Genomic DNA, 17,891 nt, shown 5'->3' on the forward strand with positions numbered 1-17,891 from the left:
CTGGCCCAGCTCAGTGGCACCTTGTCCGTAGCTAGTCCAGACAGAATATTGATTTTTAGCAAGAGGGAAGTAACGCTTATGCTACTTAACAAAAAGTTTGTTAGATGTGCTAAAATCCTCCTTAGGCCCTCTGTGGCTATTTGTGACACCAAACAAAGGGCTATAGCAGCACTTGCTAACCACAACCAACATCCAACTGCACTGTCTTGACGCAATTGCACCCGGGCACAGCCTATTGGTGGCCTTTTCTAAAATGAATGAATGGTCGCAGGTGACAGTCAAATGCCCGTGTGATGGAAGATCACCTCAATCGACTTTGCACTTTATTTTATTTTGCAGCTTTTACACTGATATTAGGAAATGGTATCTTAAACCCCTATGTTCGAGGCATATGAGCTGCAGATTGTACACTTAGCATAGGTCGCCATCTGGTGTTGGGCCCGGATGTTTGCAGTTTGTTTTTCTTCTTGGACAGTCTTTGGAAGTCACGAGTTTGGTGACTCCTCCTTCGGTCCGTACTGCGCATGGGCTTCGGCTCCATCCTCAGATTGTTTTTTTCCGCCATCGGGCTCGGATGTGATACTTCGTGCTCCGGCTTCGAACTTCTACGGTTCCAGCCTCGACGGAAAATCCTCGATTCTTCGAGTTCCTTCATCATCTTCATCTCTCGAAGCGGCACTTTTCTCCATCCCGTACATCGACACCGGCCTTCGGGCCCTCCGCGACTCCGGTCCCGGCCGATGGAAAGGACTCCGTTCAAAAAGTGCCCAAAATGTGGGTCTAAATTTCCCCACACCGACCTCCATCAGGTGTGTAACCTTTGCCTCTCTCCGGAACACGAGGCTAGAGACTGCCCCGCCTGCAAGTCTTTTCGATCGAAGAAGACCATCCGAGATCGAAGAGCTCGACGCACCATGGCGCACTCATCCTCGGCAGCTCCACCGGACATCTTCGGAGACGACGCCGAAGCTTCGGGGCAAACACACACCGAGCAGGAGGAAGACGTCGTCAGCGCTTCCGAGGCCGACGACTCAGACGTGGAGGACGTTACACCAGCGCAGCCGGCCGTGAGTACTATGCCCCCTCCCACCCCCGCGCCGAAAACCAAAGAGACTCAGGTTACTCCCTCGCCTGCCGGCCTGGGCAAAACCAAAACCAAAACTTCGATCACCCCACCTTCGGGCCCGGTGTCGAAGCACCCAAAGTCTCATGGCAGCTCGGGATCGAGCCAGCCGACACCCGGTGCCGAAAAACAGCATCCGGCACCGAAGACTGCAAAATCCAGCTCGACTCCGAAACCACCGGTGCCGAAGCCTGGACACTCGGTGCCGACCAAACACAAACACAAATCTGTCGGCACCGACGCTCCGGCGCCGAAACATCATTCGACGCCGAAACACCCGGAGATCTCAAAAAAGCATGGCGCACACAGACCATCGAAACCCCCGGTTCCGAAATCACCGGTGCCGACAGACGACTCGACACCGTTGGCTCTGTTTACACCAGACCCTTTACAAAAGACTTTGTCCAAAGATCCAAAGACTGGGCTTTTGACTTTAACTACCAAGAAAAGACGCCTTGATGCTCCGGCTCCCCCTCCTCCACACAAAAGGAAGGACTCTGCTACTTCTCCCCTCAGAGTGCCCTCCCCACCACCGCCTCCCCTACCCACTCCACCTCCTCCACCGCCTCCACCTCACAGGTCTCCGCCACCTTTACCTCACTACGATCCGGCCCCATCCCCAGATCCGGATGATGGGGATCCGGACAATTACCCGGCGGACGCCCCAATGGATCCCACTCCACCAGGGACCCCAGATCCATGGGAGGATTACAATAACCCTGATATACCCAATGTACCTCAGGACGACCTATACCCATCAAGGCCGTCTCCTCCAGAGGACTCCTTAGGGTTTCATCATTTAGTGCAGAGAGCAGCACACTACCATGGGGTGGACATGCACAGTGAACCAGTAGAAGAAGACTTCCTACTGGATACATTTGATATACAAGACAAATCTACTTCCATTTTACCCATGCTTAAGGGTGTCACCAAGCACGCTACAGAGGTGTTCAAAGACCCTGTCAGAGCCAGAGTACTGAACCCTAGAATAGAGAAGAAGTACAAGGCGGCACCCACAGACCCTGCTTACATCAAGGGCCCTGCTCCCCTAGATTCCCTAGTTGTCTCCACAGCTAGAAAGCGGGCTAACTCCCAATCCTCAGGGGATGCCCCACCGCCAGACAAAGAATCTAAACTTCTGGACGCGTCTGGTAAACGCACCGCCTCCCAAGCTGCAAACATGTGGCGCATTGCAAACACACAAGCACTGCTTGCGCGATATGATAGAGCACACTATGACGAACTAGAGGCTCTTATGCAGCACCTTCCAGAAAAATACAAGCACAAGGCTCATGACCTCATACAGGAGGGTAAACTAATCACAAACACCTCCATTAAGTGTGCCCTCGATGCAGCCGACACTGCTTCTAGGGCCATAAATACCAGTGTCCTGCTTCGTCGCCACGCCTGGCTCAGGATCTCAGGGTTCAAACCTGAAGTCCAGGCATCCATACTCAATCACCCCTTTGACCAGGAAACACTCTTTGGGCCAAAGGTAGACGAAGCGCTCAAAGATGAAGAAAGACACAGACACAGCAAAGTCTATGGGGGCACTCCAAACACAAGCCTCCAAACGTTCCTTTCGACGCTCGTCCTTTCGTGGCACAGGTAGAGGCTCCTCCACCGATAACGCCTCTACCTCCTACAAGTCCCCTCCTCAAAATACCTTTTCAAAGGGCAATCAGAGAGGTGCTTACAGGGGTAACAACAATAAGGGCAGGGGCAAAACCAACAACACCCGTTCTGCCACCCCCCCCGCACAATGACTCCCCTCCGCTCCCCCCAGACCATTCCACTCCGGTCGGGGGCAGACTACAAAACTTTATCCACGTATGGGAGTCCATAACATCGGACAAATGGGTGACCCAAATTATTCGGTCAGGGTACTGTCTAGAGCTAACATCTACCCCACCCAATATCCCACCAAGGCACCGTCCAATGTCTCAAGAACATTCAACACTGCTCAAACAAGAGGTACTTTCACTCCTGCAAAAACATGCTATAGAGCAGGTCCCCGTCAACCAACGAAATCTAGGGGTCTACTCTCTATATTTCTTAATACCAAAGAGAGACGAGACCCTCAGACCCATTCTGGACCTCCGGCCTCTAAATGCCTACATACACTCAGACCATTTTCACATGGTCACTCTACAACAAGTCCTCCCACTCCTCTGCCAGGGAGACTTTCTCACAACCTTGGATCTGAAAGACGCATACTTTCACATTCCAATACACCCCTCTCACAGGAAATACCTCAGGTTCGTGGTGGACGGGCAACATTACCAATTCACGGTTCTCCCCTTCGGGGTCACCACCGCACCACAGGTGTTTACCAAATGCCTAGCAGTAGTAGCAGCACACCTCAGACGTCAACATATTCACGTCTTCCCTTACCTAGACGACTGGCTGATAAAAGCCGCGTCCTACCACCAATGTGTGCAGCATACAAACAGCACCATCCAACTGCTCCACCAGCTAGGCTTCACGGTGAACTACCAAAAGTCCCACCTCATACCATCTCACACAAAGCAATACCTCGGGGCCACTATAGACACCTCCAAGGGTATTGCCTATCCAAACTCAGCCAGAATCACAAGCATTCAAGCCTTACGCAAAACATTCCTTCCTCAGCACTCTCTTCCAGCAAGAGTGTTTATGAAGCTCATAGGAATGATGGCGTCTTGCATTTTCATAGTGCCCCATGCAAGACTCCACATGCGTCCACTTCAAGAGTGCCTAGCACAACAGTGGAATCAGGCCCAGGGTCAGCTGACGGATCTGGTGTTGGTGGACGGCCGCACACATCACTCTCTGCAGTGGTGGAACACCACAAACCTTTCCAAAGGGCGGCCGTTCCTGGACCCGGTTCCTCAAGTGACTCTAACAGCGGACGCATCGCTCTCCGGCTGGGGAGCGCACCATCTACACCTCACCATGCAAGGTCTATGGACGCCACAGCAAAAATCGCTCCACATCAACCATCTGGAGCTCTTGGCGATCTTTCTAGCCCTAAAATCTTTCCAAAAACAGATTTCGGGCAAAGCAGTCCTCATTCGCACAGACAATATGACTGCAATGTATTATATCCAAAAACAGGGGGGGACACACTCTCCCCAGCTCTCCCGCTTAGCCCAGAGCATATGGAGATGGGCAATTCCTCAAAACATCTTTCTCCTGGCACAGCACGTTCCAGGCGTACAAAACACCATGGCAGATCTGCTCAGCAGACAAACGCAACAAATACACGAATGGGAACTGCATCCACAAGTTCTTCACCCATTCTTCCAACAGTGGGGGCATCCTCAGATAGACCTCTTCGCCACCCACGAAAACAAAAAATGCCCAAGCTTCGCCGCCAGATACCCACACCCATTGTCCAAGGGCAATGCGATATGGATGAACTGGTCAGGCAGATTTGCATACGCCTTTCCACCTCTCCCACTAATTCCATTAGTGGTCAGGAAGCTACAACAGCACTCCCTCACACTCATTCTGGTAGCTCCGACGTGGGCCAGGCAGCCGTGGTACACCACGCTACTACAACTGTCAGTGGTACCACATCAAAAACTGCATCTATCCCCATGCCTCCTAACCCAGAACCATGGAGAAATCAGGCACCCGGACCCAGCTCAGCTCAACCTGGCGATCTGGCTCCTGAAATCCTAGAATTCGGATACCTTAACCTTCCCCCTGATTGTATGAACATCATCATGGAAGCCAAACGTCCTACCACTAGAGCATGCTATGCCGCAAAGTGGAAAAGATTTGTAATTTACTGCCGTAACAATACAATCAACCCTCTAGATGCATCCATACAGCACATCATATGCTATCTGCTCCATCTTCACAGGTGTAACCTGGCATATTCATCCATACGCCTACACCTAGCAGCGATCACTGCTTATCTACAAAACAGGCAGCATTTATCACTCTTCAGAGTGCCCGCTATTAAAGCCTTCATGGAAGGCCTTAAATGAGTAATTCCTCCCAGGGCACCACCTTCCCCTGTATGGAATCTAAATTTAGTTCTTACACGACTAATGGGTCCGCCCTTCGAACCAATGCACAAATGTGAGCTACAGTTTCTCACCTGGAAAACAGCTTTCCTTGTAGCTATCACTTCCCTTAGAAGGGTTGGTGAAATACAAGCGTTCACCATACAGGAACCCTACATACAAATGCATCACAGCAAGGTCATACTTCGCACAAATCCGAAGTTTCTGCCCAAAGTCATTTCCCCCTTCCACCTCAATCAATCAGTGGAATTACCTGTCTTCTTCTCGCAACCCCAATCTGTTGCAGAAAGGGCCTTACACACACTTGATGTAAAAAGGGCGTTACTATACTACATACAAAGAACGCAACCCTTCAGGAAGACTAAACAATTGTTCGTTTCCTTCTCTCCACCACATAAAGGCAACCCCATTTCAAAATCAGGGATAGCTAGGTGGATTGTAAAATGCATACAAATTTGCTATCAAAAGGCAAAGAGAACATTATCTGTTCCCCCTAAAGCCCACTCTACAAGAAAGTTAGGGGCTTCTATGGCTTTTCTAGGGAATATACCCTTAGATGACATCTGCAAGGCAGCCACATGGTCTACACCGCACACCTTCACAAAACACTACTGTGTAGATGTGCATTCCAAGCAGCAAGCTAGGGTGGGCCAGGCTGTACTAAAGACACTTTTTCAAACAGCTGCAACGGATACCGGTGGTCGCCGCTAAGGTTGGGTACTGCTATATAATCTATGCTAAGTGTACAATCTGCAGCTCATATGCCTCGAACGGAATATGCTACTTACCAGTATGCATCTGTTCTTGGCATGTGGAGCTGCAGAGTTGTACACGCCCACCCGCCTCCCCGGCTACCTGTATCCGTTCCAGTACATCTTATTTAGATACAACACATGGGTTTCTCACTGTTATTACTACGCTCCATCATTTCCCTGTTGGCGAAAAACAATCTGAGGATGGAGCCGAAGCCCATGCGCAGTACGGACCGAAGGAGGAGTCGCCAAACTCGTGACTTCCAAAGACTGTCCAAGAAGAAAAACAAACTGCAAACATCCGGGCCCAACACCAGATGGCGACCTATGCTAAGTGTACAACTCTGCAGCTCTACATGCCAAGAACAGATGCATACTGGTAAGTAGCATATTCCTTTTTTAATCTGTTTTTATTGATTTTGAAAATGTTCAGTGTTGTAATATCACACTGTACACATTAATTTTACATACATTATAAATTGAAGCACATTAAAATAGTTTGTGTATACAGTAGTTGAAATATCCTTGAACACAAGAACACAACAGCATCTTCAAAATGACCTGCCTGGGGGAAGAGTGTTGCCCATGTTGGGAGTTTAGGGTAAGTTTCTTAGTTTTGTTGTTGGTATTAGTATGACTGCATATCAAATGCAAACATCTCCTCAGTGTTACGCATGTCGCTGGGGGCGTGCTTTGGCTGTTTCTAGTCCAGGTGCAACCTGCATGATCCTGCCGGCGCTTCCTACGTGTATGTGTTTAACAGATTGGACTTTTGAGAAAAAGAGAAAATAAAAAGGGGGGAATAAAGGATGAACAAGAACTAGTGATATGTAAGAAGTTCTCTGCAACAAGTTAATAAGTGTTTTCGCTAAGCTAACCTGTCGTGTGCTACGGACCATATATGGGTACATATCCGGTATGTACTGCATGGTATGTTATAGACTGCGCCAGTGAGAGGTATATTTTGCTCTGTACTATTAGTTGTTCGCCTATTTTTTGGGGGGTGATGTAGTATGCCTGAACCAGCCGTGCACTTTTATTCGTCTTGGCTGCGCTGTTGACTCTGAGCGGGAGATTCGTCCCCATTGGGTATAAGAAGTGTATCCCAGCTACGTGCTATTGAGATTTTACAGAGTCCAAGTGTCTCTTCCCTGCGAAGAGCTACTCCTTTGGCTTTTGCCCAGGTGTGCATTGAGTGCTTCCACATTGTGAACGTGGGTGGAGAGGGGGCTTTCCATTTCTTAGTGATGAGCCTCTTTGCTTCCACTATTCCTAGATCCAAAAACCGGGAGGTGACCTTGTGATTTCGGGTCCTATGGTATAGGTGTAAGATGCATGTGGGCCATTCTAGGGGAATGTCCCTGGCTGTGCAGCGGGTTAGGTCATCTTCCACTACTTTCCAGTATTCATTTAGCGCTGGACAGCTCCAAAGCATGTGCATTAAGTCCGCATCTCTAAGCTTACATCTAGGGCATCTTAAATCCCTATTTATTCCAAATAACATCAGGAAGCATCAGGAAGGCTTTTTGATTTTAATGTTCCTTGGGAGACTCCTTGGGAGACTCAAACGCGTGTTTACAAGTTGCCTCTTTCATATGGAGAGCAACTCTTATCAAGAAACAGATGAGTATTATATAGTACCTTTTTTAGTTCAGGTGACTTATGGATTCATGTAGTTCTATGTACAAGAGTACAGTTAGGAAGGAACATCAAAAAATAGAGTCCATGAAATCTTTCCTTCAGGTTACAGTAACCTTTTATTTTTTTATTTTTTTCAAATTTGCTGATTCTTCAACGAGTTGCTTCAATCAACAATACAAAATCGATTTGTAGCTCAGTTGCATTTTCTATAGATCAACAGCCTTTCTGCCTACGCGTTTCGTCCTTCCCTTAGGAGTTCATCGGGGCTTGTTTTTTTTAGAGAAAAATTCTCTTCTTTTTCTAAACATCGAATACTTTGTCATAAATTTGCAGCACACAACCAGATATCTTGAATTCCATCAATTCTTATTTCTCATAATTTCTTCAATACTCCTCTTTTCACTATGTTCAAAAGATAATAACTTAAAAATAATCAATTATTATTTTTCTGAAATCCTTCAGTCCTCCTCCTTTCACTAAGTTAAAAAATCTTTCACTCTATCAATCTTATTTCACAGCGATCCTCTCTCCTGCCGCTGGCCCGATAAATCCCAATTGATTATTTTCAAGTGAAGTGTAACCTCGAGCTATCCCAGAGTGCTCAATTCTACCCACTCTCAAGAAGGGAGAACCCCTTTCTCGGTCTTGAAAGCTTGGCAGCCCACCCCTCGGGTGTTATACACGCCCACAGACAAAACCGTTTGGCCACTGGTTTCCGCTCTGCCCTCGTTGACAGCCTACCAACACAAGAGGGCACCCCCACACACCCATGAACCTGCTACTTGCCCTTCAAAGGCTGCTTCCCCTTTAAAGGGCTCCTTTTGGGCCAAAACACACATCTCCCCGCGAGGGCAGAATGCTAATTTGTGGCCAGCCTTATCAAATGGCCACTGGAAGACTTGGGCAACAGAGTAGCAACTTTCTAGGAGTTGCATTTGGCAAGAAGGTCCATTAATTTCGACTTGGGCTTCAAGCCAGGCTTACTGTAACAAGTTGTCTGATACCTTGAAATAAGAACTTTGGCAGTCCCATTCAGAAGTTAGCACCGCTGAGTTATCAGTGTGTAACTCCATTTGCCAATGGGGGCACCAGGCTCTCCTGTGGTAAAAATGACAACTGCTGATTTCTGCTGATGTAACAGGTTAAACACATGTTCCACTTTCCTATTATGCTGCTTCATGCCTAAGGACTCAATAGGCCTGCTGTAGAGGTGATTTACAGATATTAGAACGGGATTATGGACTTTGCCATTGATTAAGAATGCCAAAGGCAAGTTTGCCATTTAAAACTGCCCATCTGAAAGAAACACGTTAGATTCCTCACCTTAGAATATCCCCAGGTGTCAGGCTGGATCCGGAAAGATTTTTCGTCAGCAATTCCCTTGCGCGTCGCTAGGTGTCGTCTGCGGCTCCGCGTCCGTCGTCTGCGTCGTGATCGCCGGGATGAAGTCGTCGAAGTACTTAGACGCCGCCCTCGCGCGCTGACGTCAGTTCTAATTTTTCCGCGCCAGTAAGCGCCGATCCGGGAAGAGCATACCCTTTTAGTCACTTTTTGACTAAACTTTTTTTTTTTTTTACTCTTTTGGGTTCTCTTGTCGACATAGACTCTGGTGCCGGTAGGGATGCCTGGCTTCAAGGCTTGTAACTCCTGTCACCGACTGATGTCGGTCATGGACCACCACCGCCGGTGCCTCTATTGCCTTGGAACCGACCACGACGCCGAGTCGTGCCTCGACTGACGGGCCTTGACTTCGAAAGCTAGGCGGGAGCGGTCCTGCAAGCTACTAGAGTACTGGCAGTCGGCTCTGGGCCGCTCAAGGTCCCGGTCGAGGAGGAGGTTAAGGGACCGGTCGTGGAGCTGCAGCTCCCACCGCTCATCGGGGTCCAAGTCTTCGAAATCCGGTAAGTCGAAGCACAGCAAGAAGTCGAAGAAGCGACATCGCTCTTCTGACTTCCCTTGCCGGTCGCGCGACTCGGCTGAGTGTTCGGGTGGTGCCGCAGGGGTCCCGTCCGTCCCCATACCCTCCGGTCCCTGGGACTAACGCGACTCCGGCGGAGGTCAGTGCCTTTCTCATGGCCATGAGGAACCTGGCTCTGCCGTCGACGCCTTGACTGGGAGGCCTAGCGAGCCGTCGACTCCGGTCCCGACGCCGCAGGTCCCCGGAGGATCCAGGCCTGGATCCCAGTCGGCGCCGGTCGACCTCACCACCCATCCGCCGGGGCCGACTCCTCCGGTGCCACTCCTGGCGCCGTCCCCTGACGACGCCGTTCCCCAGTTTAGTCCCGGTCCGTGCCTGGCGTCGGAGCGGCACCGTCCGGCGCCGCACCTGACGCTGATGGGTGACCATTTCATCTTCCGCCCGGCTCCGATCATTCCACCTGTATACCAGGAATCGGATGACGGTGACGACTGGGAGAGGTCTGAGGACCCTCTGGCCCGGCAGGGCTGGTTATCCTAGGACTGGGCAGACGAGCTGGGGGATGCCAGTGGTCTTGATACCTCCCCTGACACTGGCTTCATCTCTCCTCCGACCGTGGCTTCGGAGGAAGGTGCTGCATTTTCTGTGGTTCTGCGCAAGGCGGCGAAGCCCTTGGGCTAGAACTGCCTGCTGTGGCCGTGAGGACGAACCTCCTTACCGAAGTGCTTCAACGTCAGCAAGCTCCTTGGAGCCTCTGCTGCAGTTCAATGAAACACTCATTGACGTTCTGAAGGGCACCTGGTCCAAGCCCTCCACAGTTCCTCCTGTGGACCAGAACGTGGCCCAGCGCCACCGCCCTGCACCGGGCGACCCCCAGTTTTCTGTCCCAACACCCCATGCCCGAGAGCCTGGTTATCCAGGCCTCTACCTCCCAGACCTCCTTCCCTGTCCGCTCCCCCCGGCTAGAACAGTTTGTGAAGAAGCTGTTCTCCTTTCTTAGTTTGGGGTTGCGGTCTATCAACACCACGTATCTTTTGGACCATTAATCTCACTCCCTGTGGGTTACGGTGGAGAACGTGCTGCCCCAGTGCCCGGAGGAGGCCCGGACACTACTCACTCAGGCTCTTGTCGATGGGGTTGGATGCGGCACGGCATGCAATCCGATGTGGACTGGACACAACGGACTCGCTGGGCAGGGCAATGTCGACCACGGTGGCGCTTCGTCGCCACGCTTGGCTGCGGTCCACGAGTTTTTCCGGGGATGTCCAGAGCACCCTCATGGACATGCCCTTCAATGTCGGTCGCATTTTTGGCAACAAAGCGGATAGTGCGCTGGAGCGCTTTAAGGACTCCAGAGCTAGGGACAAGTCCTTGGGCCTTTCGGCCCCGCGCCCGCAAACTTCCGCTTTACGTCCCTTTCGTGGCCCTTCACGTCCAACTAGCCACAGGCCGCAGAACCAACCTCCACGCCGTCGCGGACGTGGATTCCGCCGAGGCGGTACAGGGGGACAACATGCCGGTCCTTCCACATCTACCCCAGCAGCATCCGCCTCAAAGTCTTCCTAGTCCGAGCTTTCAGGCCCATTCAACGCCAGTGGGAGGCAGAGTTCCCATTCAACTGCTCCACTGGCGCAGCATCACATCGGACAGGTGGGTGCTGCAAATCGTCCGAAGGGGCTACTCCCTCCCCTTCGAGGCGACCCCTCCAGCCATGCCACCGGATTTCGGGGGATCACTTGCAACTTCTCTAGGAGGAAGTTGTGGCCCTCTTGGCCAGGGGGGCCATCGAGCGCGTTCCTGGTCCAGAAGTAGGTTGTGGTTGTTATTCCCACTTCTTTCTGGTTTCCAAGAAGGGCAAAGGGGGACTACGCCCTATCTTGGACCTCAGGAGCGTCAACACCTTCCTCCGGAAGGAGAAGTTCAAGATGCTCACTGTAGCTCTGGTTCTGGCTGTCCTAGACCCTGGAGACTGGATGGTAGCGTTGGACTTTCAGGACGCTTATTTCCACATCCCTGTCCTGCCGGCCCACCGGCGTTACCTGCGGTTCACGGTGGGTCAGGAGCATTTTCAGTTTACCATGCTCTCCTTCGGCCTCACCAGTGCCCCTCGGGTGTTCACGAAAGTGATGGCGGTGGTCTCAGCTCATCTGCGCAGATTGGGGGTTCCAGTCTTCCCCTATCTCGACGACTGGTTGTTGAAGGCGGGCTCGCCCCAGGCAGTTGTCTCCCACCTCCAGACTACGACCGACCACCTGCATTCGCTGGGGTTCACCATCAACGTGCCGAAGTCGCATCTGAGTCCCTCCCAGCAGCTCCTCTTCATCGGAGTGGTTCTGGACTCGGTGCAGTTCTGGGCCTATCCTCCGGAACAGCGGGTCCGGGATATTCAGGCTCTGATTCCCATCTTTCGGCCTCTATCCCGGGTCTCGGTCAGGTTGGTGCTGCGGCTTCTGGGGCTGATGGCCTCCTGCATCCTGTTGGTGCATCACGCCAGATGGCGGATGCGGGCTCTGAAGTGGGACCTGAAGTTTCAGTGGGCCCAACATCGAGGCAACCTATCTGACCACGACCTGATCTCGGAGGGCACTGCGAGGCAGTTGCAGTGGTGGCTCACGGCATTTCTTCCCTCTGTCCGGGGAAGGGTAGTACAGGTGTTCACGGACAACACCACCGCCATGTGGTATTGCAACAAACAAGGTGGGGTGGGGTCGCAGACCCTTTGTCAGGAGGCTCTGCGCCTCTGGACATGGCTGGAACATCAGGGCATCACCCTGGTGGTTCAACATCTGGCGGGCTCTCTGATCGCCAGAGCAGACGAACTCAGCCGCCGGTGCATGATGGATCACGAATGGCGTCTACACTCGGACGTTGCGCAAGGCCTATTTAGGCAGTGGGGAGAGCCTTGGTTAGATCTATTCGCCACCAAAGAGAAGGCGCAGTGTTAGCAGTTCTGCGTGTTGGAGTTTCGAAGGCGGCAATCGCTCTGGGACGCCTTTAGTCGCGAGTGGAATTGCGGTCTGTTGTACGCCTTTCCGCCTATACCACTTCTGCCCAGAGTGCTCAAGAAGACCAGGAACGACCGGGCCCAAGTCATCTTGGTGGCTCCGGATTGGGCACGAAGGTTCTGGTATCCCGAGCTACTCAGTCTGTTGATCGATCCCCCGATACGACTGCCTCTTCAGGAGGACCTTCTGTCGCAGCAGCAGGTGACGGTGCTCCATCCGAACCTGTCCAGCCTCCACCTCCATGCGTGGAGATTAAGCGGCAGCAGTTGATGCCATTTGACTTGCCTCCTGAAGTCTGTAATGTTATTCTGGCAGCCAGGCGTCCCTCCACAAAATCGGTATACGCCTGCAGGTGGAACAAATTTGTGGCATGGTGCACAGCAAAGGCCGTGGATCCCCTTTCCGCCCCTCTTTCTGAGGTTCTCTTTCTTCTTTCCTTGGCCCAGCAGGGCTCTGCTCTGGGCACCCTCAAGGGGTATATTTCAGCTATTTCTGCTTTCTTGCGGATTCCTGATCAGCCTTCTCTTTTCAAATCCCCTGTTTCTCGATATTCTTTAAGGGCATTACTCACATGTTTCCTCCTGTCCCTTTCGTAATGCCTCAGTGGGATTTGAACCTTGTTTTGACCTTTCTGATGTGCACTCCCTTTGAGCCACTTCATAACTGTCCCCTACGTCTTCTCACTCTTAAGACTGCTTTCCTGGTTGCCATCACCTCTGCTAGAAGGGTGAGTGAGCTCCAGGCTCTCTTCTAAGCCTCCTTTCCTTTCTGTCCATCCGGACAAAGTTGTTCTCAGGACTCGTCCGTCCTTTCTCCCTAAGGTGGTAACTGCCTTTCACAACGGACAGTGTGTTACTCTGCCCACCTTCTTTCCGCCTCCGCATCCTTCGAAAGAGAAAGAGAGGCTCCACCGTCTGGACCCAAAGCGGGCGCTGTCTTTCTATCTGTACCGCACCACACAGATCACCTCCTGGAAGCCATCACATCTAAAAGTTCCTCTAATTCCAAAGAGATTTTCCTTGGCGATTTCAACCTGCATTGGAACGACCCCGATGATCCTTACGTCAACACCATCAAAGACCTCCTAACTGACCAAGCCCTGACTCAAGCCTGCTCTCTATCAACTCACTCAAAAGGAGCCACCCTTGACTGGAATCTTCAGTCAAGCTCATCTCCATAGACCCTTGTGACTGGTCCGACCACCACGTCATCTCCTTCATCTTAGCTGGATCACTCAAGACAAAGACACCACAACCGGTGATTCCCAAACGTTGGATTAGGGACACCAAAAACCTTGACCTTGTGAAGCTGGAGGCTCGCTGCAAACTTGTCCTCTGCCCGCCTTCGAACATAATTACAGTCAATGACCTCTATGAACACTACTCTGCGTCTATATCGAACATTCTAGACGACCTTGCCCCCCTGAAACTAAAAACACAAATCAAAGAAAGAAACCCCTGGTTCTCCGCTTCCCTCAACTCAGAGAGGAGATCCCTACGACAATCTGAATGAATCTGGAGACAGTACCCGTCTACTGAGCACCTTAAACTTCTCCGGCAGGCAAACACCTACAACAAGCACATCCTCAACTCAAAAAAAGAATACTTCAGATCTGAATTGGGGAATGCCACGAATAGACCCCGCAAGCTCTTTGAACTGGTTAAACACCAATCAAACAAGCTGGCCAAAACTCCTAAAGAATCCCCGAAGTCTCTTATATCCTCAGATGAATTCTCCTCCTTCGCTGAGAAAATCGCCTCTCTAGGAATTTAACTCAGTACCGCCTCTTGCTCTCAACCCCCTCATGACCAACCCCCTTCTTCTGCACTACCCTCTCAGACCTCACCTAAAAATGAAGCTTGCTGGACTGACTTCGAATACTATGACGAAGACTCCATTGCTAAAATCCTCTCTTCCTTAAACACAAACAACCACTTCAATGACCCGCTACCATCCAACTGCCTTGCTGCTGCCTTCCATGCCATTGTTCCTTGCTGGACTGCGACAATCAAAGCCTCTCTCCAGCAGGGATCGATTCCTGACCCCTTGAAAGCTGGCCAAGTCCTCCCTATTCTAAAAAAAAACAACGCTTGATCCTGCCTCACCAGACAATTTCAGACCCATCGCCAATATACCTTTGTTAGCCAAAGTGTTAGAGAAATGCGTACAACACCAACTAAGTCAACACATCAACAACTTCCACCTACTCGATGACTTCCAATTGGGATTCAGACCGGGGAGCAGCACGGAAACAACTATGCTCCACATTATGGACGACGCCCTCCAAGCCCTTGACCAAGGCAAAACATGCTTCCTAATCCTTTTAGATCTATCTTCCACCTTCGATACGGTCAATCACGAAAAACTACTCGAACGCCTTAAACTCAGGATGGGTTTGGATGGCATTGTCCTAGAATGGTTCAGGTCCTTCCTCTATAACCGAACTCAGATTCCTCATTGACGGCAACCTATCAGCTCCCCCCCCGGGGTCATGGTTGGAGTCCCCCGAGGCTCAACCCTGTCCCCTACCTCCTACCATATGTACGCGGACAACACCCAAATTTTTATCAGTATCTCATCACTCGAGGAGGTCCTCGCCCTGAACGAAACCCTGAAACTAACTGTCCAGTGGCTTGCCACTAACCAACTAAAACTCAACGCTAAGAAAACTGAATTTCTCCTGATCTCCCCCCCTAGAGTCGACCCGGAGATTCAGGTGTGGATCAAGGCCATCACAGCCTTAAATTGCCTGCCGACCATTGTGGACTCTGCCAAGTCACTGGGCATATTTCTCGACTTCAACCTGAACATGCGAGACCACATTAATTCAATGGCCAAATCAGCCAGATTCCACCTGAGCTACCTTTGGAAACTAAAACCCTTCATCGATGCTCCTGACTTAAATATGGCAGTCCAAGCTCTAGTCATCTCCAGACTGGAATTTGGATGTTCCACCCTCACAGGATTACCCAAGATCTCCTTGGCACCTCTAAAAGCCTGTCTCAACGCGGCAGCCAGACTACTCACAGGCACCAGGAAATTCGACCACATCTCTCCACACTTGAAAGCTCTAAACTGGCTCCCTCTAGAGGCCAGAATACAGCTGAAACTGGCCTGCATTACTCACAAGGCCCTATACACAAACTCCCCTGCATACCTAACACAGAAACTTGTGTTATTGGGAGGAAAAGGGAACTCCCGATCCACTAAAAATCTCCTGTTCCGACCCGCCCATTTTCGTAAAAAAAAGAACCTACAATAGGGCATTCTCCGGGGCAGCACCAAGAATTTGGAACTCCTTCCCGCCCGACTTCAGAAGAATCCCCTCTCTAGCACACTTCAAGAAGGAGGCCAAAACCTTCCTCATGGGTAAATTCCTGATCTAAGACCCCTTCTCAGCCACTATGACATGCTGGCTGTATCCAAGACTATTGCTTCTAACACAGCTCTACAACCTGACACCATCGAGAACCTGTGGGGCTATGGTTTCCACCAACCCTATCCTGAACTGTAACCTCACATTTGTGTCCCCTTTGCCCCTATGCCCCCTTCAACCCTCCCCCCTATATATTTCTGCTCATGAGACTTTGCTGTTTTTATACTGTTTTCCTTTGTTAACCTTGTAAAGTGCTCTGATACCCTCATGGGTCATGTTCGTGCTCTATAAAACATTTAAAATAAAATAAATAGTTCCGGGTGGACGACCAACTCTTTGTTTGCTACGTGAGTGCTAAGAAGGGGCGGGCGGTGCACAAACAAACCATCTCTCGGTGGGTTGTTTTGTGTATCAAGGCCTGTTACTCTTTAGCTAAAAAGGAACCTCCTGTAGGGCTTAAGGCCCATTCAACTCGGGTCACAGCGGCGACCACTGCCCTGGGCCGGGGAGTCCCCTTGCAGGACATCTGTCAGGCAGCAATGTGGGCCTCGCTGCACACGTTTGCCAAACACTATTGCCTGGACAGCCAAGCCCGGAGAGACGGCTTCTTTGGCCGTTCTGTTCTCTAGGACTTTCTGGTGTGATCTTGGTTCGCAGGCCCGCCACCGGGGTTGGTATTGCTGGGGTATCTATTCTAAGGTGAGGAATCTAACGTGTTTCTTTCAGATGAACAAGTTACTTACCGTCGGTAACGATATATCTGTAAGAAACATTAGTTAGTTAGATTCCTCACCGCCCCACCCATCCTCCCCGTTCTGCGAACCGATATCTAGGGTTGAGGTCATCCCTTTCAGGGCCCTAGCATTTTTTGGCACCATTGTCGGTCTCTTGCATGGTTCTGCGTTCCTGGCGCAGAAAGCTATGTACAAGAACTGACGTCCGCGCGCAAGGGCGGCGTCTAAGTACTCCGACGTCATCCCGGCGATCACGACGCCGACAACGGACGCGGAGCCGCAGATGACGCCTAGCGACGCGCAAAGGTATTGCTGACAAAAAATCTTTCCGGATCCAGCTTGACGCCTGGAGATATTCTAAGGTGAGGAATCCAACTAACTAATGTTTCTTACAGATATATTGTTACCGGAGGTAAGTAACTTGTTCTTCAAGTCCGCAGTGGCATGCTGGGAGTACTGTTTTACCTTATCCCACTCCGGCTGGCAGAACGAGGGCTGCAGTCCCTGAGGAGACACTAACATACAGGCCCTGGTACCATATATTAGGGATTTACAAGTAAGTTTGGCTATGACGATTGAATTGCTTGTTTTCCTCTTGTAAAATGCATTTATCTTTTATGGCCTTTTTTTGGACGAATAAAGTTAATTGATAGCTTGATTAATTGATTGGATCGATTGATTGATCTTGAACACTGGAACCAGTGTAGAGTCCTGGGGTCTGTTCTACACATCCTGTGAGTCTTGGCAAATCACATCTCGTAGTGTTTAAAAAATAATTATAATAATAATCTGACCTTGTGCAATGTTATCTGGTGCTCATGAAAAGTGCTCCACCTATGGGATATGCTTGGGCTATATTAAAACTGCAAACAATATAAAACCTATAAAACATTTAGATGCGGATGGACAAAATGACCAGCATTTTTTTTTCACCTCAAGAATCTGGGTGTAGCGGAGTGACATGGATGCGAGTTGGGTAACTTAGAAGCCAAATAGAAAGGTGTATTTTCACATACTTAGTAAGCAGTAGGAATGTGTAACGCATTCCCCTCTAGGACCCTGACAAATAGCAGTAGATGGCTATTTTTTTTGGGGGGGGGGGGGGGGTGAGAGGGGTGTGTTGTATCATAAATATCGATATGGCAAAATTGATATCCTGGTTTTACTGATATTTTGTTATGGTTTCCAGAAACTCTACGCATTGTCTATTGAATGTAAGCGAATTCAACTGTGGGCACGTGGCCTACAAAGGAGTAACTCCAAATCAACCATGCAAAGCCACAGGGGCCAGCTGTGTGCAGTGACGTTTTCCTAGTAGATACATTG

The 17,891-nt window shown here is 50.5% G+C and overlaps 1 protein-coding gene and 1 long non-coding RNA gene across 4 annotated transcripts in view; one reads left to right on the forward strand and one right to left on the reverse strand.

The window, feature by feature from the left end:
- The window catches only part of MTHFD1L (methylenetetrahydrofolate dehydrogenase (NADP+ dependent) 1 like), a 1,409,858-nt gene that overhangs the window by 507,497 nt on the left and 884,470 nt on the right, over positions 1 to 17,891 (forward strand). The gene's annotated exons all lie outside the window — the stretch shown is intronic.
- LOC146821500 (uncharacterized) overlaps positions 1 to 17,891 on the reverse strand; it is a 223,604-nt gene that overhangs the window by 30,030 nt on the left and 175,683 nt on the right. The window lies entirely within an intron of this gene.

The sequence above is a fragment of the Triturus cristatus genome, chromosome 6, assembly GCF_964204655.1.
Source record: "Triturus cristatus chromosome 6, aTriCri1.1, whole genome shotgun sequence".
NCBI classification, from domain to species: domain Eukaryota; kingdom Metazoa; phylum Chordata; class Amphibia; order Caudata; family Salamandridae; genus Triturus; species Triturus cristatus.